Here is a 9,459-nt window from a genome sequence, read left to right as displayed (position 1 = left end):
ACTATGCGCCTTGACTTAATGTCTTGATCCAGTCCTGGGGAGAGGGAGAAAAAAATACACTGCACCAGGCACCAATCTGTAAATTTTACCAGCAGTCACTCTGGTTAAGAGGGCTTTACACAGAACTTATATCCAAGAGCTAGATCAGGCACCAATCATACGATGATGCCTGCTTTATCACAAGTCAAATTATTGTTCCATCTAGTCCAGTCATGTCTTCATTGACAGAGGCATCCCTACCATTAGGCTGAAGGGGGTAGCTGCTCAGGTGGCATAAATGTTGAAGGATAGAGTTGTGTGCTACATGTCTTGCACTGTAGTTCACAGCTAGCCTACTGCTGTGGTGGGTGCTGTCCGGTCATCAGTGCTGAAATAGGATTCAGCTACCAGTCTAGTTGGCTTTGTAACATGGACTTGAGCCTTGGAGGACTGCTTTCTTGCCATTCATCTCAGATGGCAAAATGTATTGGGTCAGCCCTGGCTCTGACTGGCAGAGGATTTCCAAGGTCAGCCCAACTTCCTACAATCCTTTAACTCAGCGGTAGTCAACCTTTTTTATACCTACCACCCACTAATGCATTTTTCTTGATGGTAAAATTTCCTTACCGCCCACCAGTGCTTGATGGAAGGAGGATTCAGCTTGTGCTGAATCCTACTGCCCACCTAGAATCCTGAAACGCCCACTAATGGGTGGTAGGGACCAGGCTGACAACCCCTGCTTTAACTAATGATACTAGAGACTGAAGCTGAATGCAAAGCTTGTGGTCTACAGCTCTTGTGTCATCTACAAAGCCCCAGAAAGCCCAGGAGGAGAAGGCAGGAAATCTTTACAGCAGGTATAGGGATACCCGTGGCCCTGGGAAAGTGGTCAAAGTTCAAGGGCAAATATCTTGACTTATATACAGAAGGTCCCAGGTTTAGTCCCTGGCATCTTCAAGTAGGGCTAGGGGAGACCTCTAAGCCTGAAATCCTCTGCCACTCATTGTAGACAAAGCTGAGCTAAGATGGGCCATTGGACTGACTTGGGATATGGCAACTTCCTAGATATATCTTCCTAGGCAGATATTGTTGAACGCCAACTCTCACAAACCCCAGCCAGCATGGCCAATGGGCATGCATGTTGTTGCCCAACAGCCCCTGGAGGAGCACAGGCTCTCCTTCCTGGCTTTATAGTTCCTCAGCTCTTGACTCTGATAGTTGGCAGTTGACATCTCAGTTGATTCCAGTTCCATTGTTGATGGTGCAAGAGTCCTGCCCAAGCCCAATGAAGGGCATGCATGCAGCAGGAGCATTTGGCAGATGGCACCCTAAGCCCTCCGCCAACTTTCACATCATGTTGATTAAATGAGTGACAAACTACAACAAGGCCCCCATTTTGGGAGAGACAGAAAGGGGCAGCAGTGGGACACTTTTGCTTATTTCAGCTGTACAGGCTCTTTGTAGTTGCCTCTGACTTTCCAATGCCCTTTACAGCCATCCGTGACATCAAAGCACTGGAACAGGTTCACATAGAACTTATATATCTTGGCCATTTATAAAATGCTGAGCACTGAGCATATCAAAGAGCTCTCGATGATGCATTTCTGCATCCTTGAAGCCAAAGGCACAAAACACCCATATGCGGAAGCTTTTAAACCTCCTGCAGTCAACTGATCTGTATCTGTACAAGGACTGCACGACAAATGACTTGCTTAGCACTCGGGTTTAAGGAAGAAAATAATAGAGAGCGCTTTGACATGCAGCCTGCCCTCCGTAAACTTTTTACACTAGCAAACAATTTTTCTTACATATAATTTGTTGAGATAATGAAGAAAGAATTTTAAAAAGAAATGTCTTGTTTATCTGAACTGTGATAACATCTTGCATTGTAAAGGAAGTATTTTGTAAAGGAAATAAATGTCCCAGATGAAGGCTTTTCAATAATATTAACATTTAGTACCATGCTTTCAATTGTTTGAAGTCTTTCACCTGCATTTTCTTCTTAGAATCTTTGCAGCAACTCCATAACAGAGGTTTGGGGAAACTGCTGCCCTCCAGATGTTGCTGGACTCCAACTCCCATCAGCCTCTGCCAGTATGGCTAATGGCCAGAGATGATGGGAGTTCTAGTACAACAATTTCTGATGAGGCACAGGTTTCCCAGCTCTGCTATAAAGTAAGTATCGCCATACTGTAGACGGGGAAAATAAGGCAGAGAGTGACTTATCTAAGACCTCTTCCCTGGGAAATGATGCATCTTGTCTCCAAAGCACACTCATGTACAGTGCGTGAACATCAAGGTGGTAGGCAGCACACAGCCTGCCATTTCACATGTTGTTTGAATCTCTTCTTTCTTTTCTTTTTTGATAACAGATTGTTGAGCCATTTTGTTTTTCTGGCATATCTTTAATCAAAAGAACAAACAGCCTCTTGGCTTTTAAGCTAGCAAAGAGAGCAGGCTACCGCAGAGGAAATGAACACAGTGACTTCAGCAATGAGTAAGGGTGTGGGGGTTTCAGCCAGTCTCCTTGGCATGGAAACAGGAGTGTTACACAAGTGGGTCTCTATTTTCATCTGTGATGTGTTGGAGGCTGTTGACTCGCTCATAGTAATGCAGTCCCATCTCATGATGAAGAAGATACTCACTCTCCAAATGCTTTCTCCCCTGCAATCCAGCCTTCTTCTTCTGTCAGCTGAGAAGCACTGGGGGAAATAATGGTGAGTGGATCATAGGAGGCTGTGAAGGCCACCAACTTGGATAGCTTTGAAAAAGGATTAGATGAATTAATGGAGAAGAAGGCTATCAGTGGCTACTAGCCATAATGACTATGCTCTGCCTTTCACAGTTGGAGGCAGTAATGCTTCTGAATACTACTTGCTGGAAATCACAGGATGGGAGAGTGCTCTTGTGCTCAAGTCCTGCTTGTGAGTTTTCCACAGGCATCCAGTTGGCCACTTTAAGAACAGGATGCTGGAGGAGATGGGACACTGCTCTGATCCAGCTGGGCTCTTCTTAGGTTCTTATCACTTACTGAAAATGTGCAGCAGTTACGTAAATTAAATAAAATGTGCAAGTTAATTGCACACATCCAATCAATATGGCATGTAGTTTGCCCCTATTTATCATGACCAACAAGAAATAAGCATGAATGGTGTCAGAAGGAAAATATCTCAATGGGGCTAAAGCATTGTACTAGAGTTTCTGGCTTCTTTTCAATATGTTGATTCCATCAGCCTCCATTTGGTGAGTTCAGACTGTGCTCTGGTGCTTCTTTTCTTAGATTCCCTCTTTCATGCTGTTTCCCCTTTCTTCTTCCAGAAAGAAGCAATATGTTGAAAGGAACATTTAGTTCTTCTTGTGTAATTTAATTCTGCCTAGTACAGGCAGTTATCGTTGGCAGATATTGGATCGGCCAAGTACCACTGCTCACATAATTTCATGACCATATTTAATTAAAAGAGCAGTTTAGGTGCCTGGCAAGCAGCCTCACTTAGCTTAAAGGCACTTTTTGTTGCATCAACTTCAGGGATGCTTTCCCCATATTTTTTTAAGCCAATGAAGTCCTCCCAAAAGTCTCTACAACATCTTAAATTGGAGAGTGGGAACAGAGTTGACTTAAACAACTTTGATCCTGCATGCCTCAAAGTCTACCTTATCTCCTGGGTTTGGCCTGAAAGCACTGACAAAATGCCAATGTAATGTAGTGGTTAGAAACCTCTGGCCTGAGGGTGTAATTAGACCTAATTTGGCCCATAATGTCATTTCCTCCAAACCACACCCACCTGCTGCATATTTGATGTAATATATGGTGCCAATGCAGGTAAAGATGCAACTCCCTGTCCAAAAGTAGGGTTTTCAGCTGCTGTTGATCAGTTGATTGGCAGTGTCTGGTTTTTGCCTGTGCAGTTTGATTTTAACTGTATGGGTAATGGTAGCAGAACTGATTGGTGGTGGCAGGGCTGATCAGTAGCAGGGCTGATCAGCTATTCAGTGGCACCTGCAAACCCTGCTTTTGGAAGGGAGCCATCATTTGCTGATTGTGCCTGCACATTCCTTAGCCTTTGCCTGCTACTCCTGCACTATCTCAGTCTGAGGGAGTGGCTCTTAGATCATCCTCAGTCTCTCTGGATGAGTCCCCTGCAGCTTCTCCTGCTCTACAACCACAGAGGAACACACATATGCAGAACTGGCTACAGGCTCTTTAAAGGCAGCAGTCCCAGGGTGTACAGCCAATAGGTATGGTCAATATCTCAGGCAGCAGGAAAAACTGGGAGCTGACCATGGTTTTGATTTGCCCATTCTTGCCTTAAGAGACTCTTGCAACTGCTACCACTTCCCCAGCAAAGTCCCAGCACAACATGATACTCAATTCAATAAAGCTTTGCTTTAGCCCTGTGCAGTTACTATAATCAATGTGTGTGGGGTGGGTCATCGTCTGACTGTGCTCCCCACCCCTTTGGAATGTCCAGTATCTGCAAATTGGTTGTCCAGTAGCACCTTAAAGGTAAAGGGACACCTGACCATTAGGTCCAATTGCGGACGACTCTGGGGTTGCGGTGCTCATCTCGCTTTATTGGCCAAGGGAGCCAGCGTACAGCTTCCGGGTCATGTGGCCAGCATGACTAAGCCGCTTCTGGTGAACCAGAGCAGCACACAGAAATGCCGTTTATCTTCCCGCTGGAGTGGGACCTATTTATCTATCTATTTATCTGGCACTTTGACATGCTTTCGAACTGCTAGGTTGGCAGGAGCAGGGACCGAGCAATGGGAGCTCACCCCGTCGTGGGGATTCGAACCACTGACCTTCTGATCAGCAAGCCCTAGGCTCTGTGGTTTATTTTTTAAAAATTTTTCTTTGCTTCAATCTATTTACAAAAGGGGAAGGCGGACTTCCTGTTTGAAACCTCCCCGTTTCGGTGCCAAATTAAGACGTTTAAAAATCCAATTTTCCGTTTTACTCACGGGTAGTTGTTTAAGATCAAATTGTCCACAGGAAAAAGTCAGCGCTCTCCGACAACAGCAATGCCGCTTCACTCCGTGAAAGAAGCAGTCAATTCGAAGCACCGCGCCACTAACCCCACATCACTCCGGATCCCCGAAACCGGGTCTCCCCGCGAGTAGGGGAGGCGCAAAAGGTGCCAGCTGAATCCCACATTCACAGGCTTCTCCCGCCTGTGATTTTTAGTGGGTTTCCGCCTTCGCCGTGGCGGCCAGACCCTGATTTCCACGGGGCTAATTCCTCCCGATCAGAGGAATTCCGCCATTGCCGGAGGCGCCGACCCGGAAGTCGGTTTAACCCACAGTGCCACCCATGTCCCTTAGCACCTTAGAGACCAACTAAGTTTGTTCTGGGTATAAGCTTTTGTGTGCATGCACATTTCTTCAGATACACCCAGAACAAACTTAGTTGGTCTCTAAGGTGCTACTGGACAATTTTTTCATTTATTTTGACTGCGTCAGACTGTTGCAAATATTTGGCAACACGGCTACCTACCTGAGTGCAAATTGATTATAATATCTATATAGGAGTGGAACCTGCAGGTGTCCATTCCAATAAATGAAGAGTGGAATTGCATAATCCATTTACCACAGATCTTGTGGTGCACAAATCTTACAATTTCCACCTACACATGTTAGGAGCAGTGTAGACATCTTTCGTGCTTGAACACTGAGGACACTGAAGAGCTCTCATTGATTATTTTATAACATCTGCTCAGACCTTGGAACTAATTATTTGACCCAACTCTCTACAAAGATTCTTTAATAGTAGGCAAATCTATGGCCAACTGAATACAATCGATGCAGAGACTCTAGTATGGATAAATTATGATACCTACTTCACAAGTATAAGTACTGAAATTAAAAGGATGACAGCTAATTTCAGAGCTAGATAAGGTGCTGTTGATAGGAAACTGCAGACTAGAGGAGATTGAGTGAAGAGGAGGGAGGTGCGAGACTGAATGAAACGTTCTTGATGACAGAGTAAAAAACTTTTGACTGCATTTCTGAACAGGATTGTTATCCCGTGACTAATGTAGCAAAATCCAGCCTCTTGAAAGGCGCAGCGAAGCATTGCCAAGTTGTAAAACTGGCCAATATATAGTGCTGGATTGAGCTACCTCATTTAAAGTTGGGGAAGAAAGAACAAAAGGTAAATTGTCTCCCAAAGGAACCAAAGCATCACCCGGGCTTGCTATTAAGCGTACCTGCCTTGAATCATGGAGGTTTCACAGCAATAGCATTTTTACAGTAGCAGCTATCAGGCTGGTAATGTGCTACTAGTGCTGTATACACTATGGTATCTATTTTATTCTGTATCCCCCCCAAAAAAAAAAAAAAAATTTCTAGAGCCCTGTGGTTGTATTTGCATGTAATTTGTTGCATTCTCCCCAACCTGCCTCTCCTCCTTATTATACTTTGCTCTTCCCTAGTGCAAACAGCATAGAGAAACCAGTATCTGGATCAGGAATTGTAGCTTGTTCCTCCCTAACAAGCCACAGTCAATGAGAAATTACTAGCCACAATGACTATGTTTTACCTCTTTTGTTGGAGGCAGAAAGCCAGCTGCTGGGAAAAACAAGCAACTTACACTCAGGTCCTTTGTTCCTACGTAACCCTCAAAATGCAAAGTCCATCTTCAGGTATTTAGTTTACTGTTTACTATGATATTTACTAGACCTGCCAAGATAGGTTGCTTAGCAGAATGTGGGGGAAGCCTGTGGCTCGGTGGCAGAGCATCTGCTTTGCATGCAGAAGGTCCCAGGTTTAATCCCCAGCATCTCCAGGTAGGGCTAGGAAAGACTCCATGTCTGAAACCATGGAGAACAGCTGCCAGTCAGTGTAGGCAACACTGAGCTAGATGGATCAGCAATCTGACTCAGTATAGGGCAGCTTCTTATGTTCATAAATGCAGTATTAAAATTATTTATTTATTTATTTATTTATTTATTTATTTATTTATGTTCATATTGAATTTGCATATTACCCTTCATCTGAAGATAACAGAGCAGTTTGCAACATAAAAATACAAAATGAGAACACAAAATTCACAACTATGTCCTGTACTGTGAGATACTGTGATTGTACAGATGAGATACTGTGTTTTTTTCAGTAGGGAGAAAATATATCTTTGAAAGTAGGAAAATTAAACAAAACCATATCCTGCAAAACTCCTAGAGAAGTGGGTCAGGAGGAAATTCATGCACGCTGCTGTCAATCTAAGCCTCAGGAGAAGGAAAGGGGAAGGTCAGAATTTAATCCCCCAAATTCCTGAGTTTTAAAGTAGCCTGAAATCCTAGATAATGAAATCAATTGAGCTTTTGATTTTTATCTCGGTATTTTATATTTCCCTGATGGTAAACTGTTTGCCTTTGTTCTGACTCAAAAGTTCAGTTAGTGCAGCCTGGCAGAACCTGATTGGGATGAAATTATTGTGTAGGAATTCCCATGGCCTGATCCAGCTTTCCCCAACCTGGCGCCCTCCAGATACAAATCTCAAAAGAAAATCCCCCCTGCCTTAAAGGATAGGTGTAATATCTTACTGCCACAAAAGTGCTGTGTACACACAAGAATGCTTTGAATTAATACCATGAAAATATTGCTATATGCTGCCCCAAACACTGAGCAGCGAGGGACTCCAGAGGTTCCAGGTGCTTACTCAGAGTTTGATTTTCTTGGAATGGAGGTCAGTAGAGAGTGTGCTCTCTTTAGGATATGTGGTTTTTATTTACACCGATATATAATCTGAACATAGAATGGAGGGGCTCACAGCATTAACACGCTGAAAGATCATGCTTCTCCGTGACTCACAACCTTGGACCCAGCACAGAGCAATGAATGTCTCTGTGTCCAGCTCCACATAAGAACATAATAGGAGCCTACTGGATCAGGCCAATGGCCCATCGACTCCAGCATTCTGTTCCTGAAGTAGCCAAGGAGATGCATGTGGGAACCTCATAAGCAGGACCTGAGCACAAGAGCCCTCTTCCCTCTTGTGGTTTCGGCAACTGGCATTCAGAAGCATTTCTTCCTCCAACTGTGGAGGCAGAGCATGTCAGTCATTGTTGGTAGCCACTGATAGTCCTCTCCTCCATGAAGTTGTCCAATTCTCTTTTAAAGCCAACCCAGTTGGTGGCCATCATTGCCTCCTGTGGGAGAGAGTTCCATAGTTTTAACTATGCACTGCATGAAGAAGTATCTGTCCCGAATCTTCCAAAATTGGATGTCAATGAGTTCTCAGCCTGTTTTCTACTCAACTCACAACAACTAAGTTCCTATTGTTCTCACCACGTGGTTGTTAGGTGAAGGGGGAAGGCCCACCCATTAGTCCGGAGGGCAACATCAGTTAGTTGTAGGTTCTTGCAGCCTGGCCCGTTCTTTTAGGATACTGATGAAGGCACTTAAGAATTCTCCATCAGCTTTCAACCCCTTTTGTGTATAGGATCTCAAGAATTGGAAGAGACTCAGGGAATCATCCAGAGTGACTTCCCCTGCCCCCACCCAACCAAGGAGCTTGACCCTGGCTGCACTAGTGAAAATTGACTTGCCTTCTGAATATATCTTACCCTATGCCTACCCTGCCCATTCACCATCTATAAAAACATGACTGAAATCTGCCCTTCCTTTTTTTTATAATAATTTTTATTAATTTTCCAATTTTAAGACAAAACAACAACAACATAAGAACATCAACAAATACAAACAAACACACAAATATACTTTCTTAACCTCATTTTCATAAACCTCCTTTCTCGGACTTCCCCATACCTCACCCTTTTTGCATCCTTATTTTACAGTTTTTCAGCAACCCTTTTTACCAATTAAATTTAAACTTATTATCTTTCTCAATTTCCCCTTAAATCATCAAACAGTTTCAGCTGTAATTGAAATCTGCCCTTCCAAAGGTACATCTGCAATATGAAAATGATATTTACTTAGTGGGGGCACCTGAGCAGGACAGTGAAATTGAGGATCTTTCCCATTTAGCTAGATTGCAAAACCAAGACTTTACTGATTCTTTTCCTTTTTCCTTTTACTATTTCTCTCTTAATGAGAAGCAAAGAACAGTGTCCTACTTTTTTGTGCAGATTATGCCGATTTTAATCTTCCAATCATCTGAAAAACTGAATCAGTGCATTCCTAATAACAGCACATAAGCTAATCTCTATGGAAAGCATAGTCATTCAGCCAGGAACAAAACAAACAAACAAAAAAACATTTTCCAGGTTGTATAGCAAGGGCTTAAAGCCAATATTAAATTCTTGCTGCTGTTCTCTCCTCCAATCTATTGGTGTGCAGTCAACTTTTTGATGTACATTTCTATATTGTGGCTGTACCATTGCAAGGGCCCCCATTCACCTAACCACAAGAAAGCTACTAATCTTATGCCACAATGACAAATTTAGATTTTTCAAGGTTTTCCATTGCTGAGTTTATGAAATCCTAGCAGAGTTTAGATAGTTTTATCCAAATACAAGCTGG

This window comes from Podarcis cretensis, assembly GCF_951804945.1.
Source record: "Podarcis cretensis genome assembly, chromosome: 8".
Classification (NCBI taxonomy): Eukaryota; Metazoa; Chordata; class Lepidosauria; order Squamata; family Lacertidae; genus Podarcis; species Podarcis cretensis.
This window is presented reverse-complemented; position numbering follows the sequence as displayed.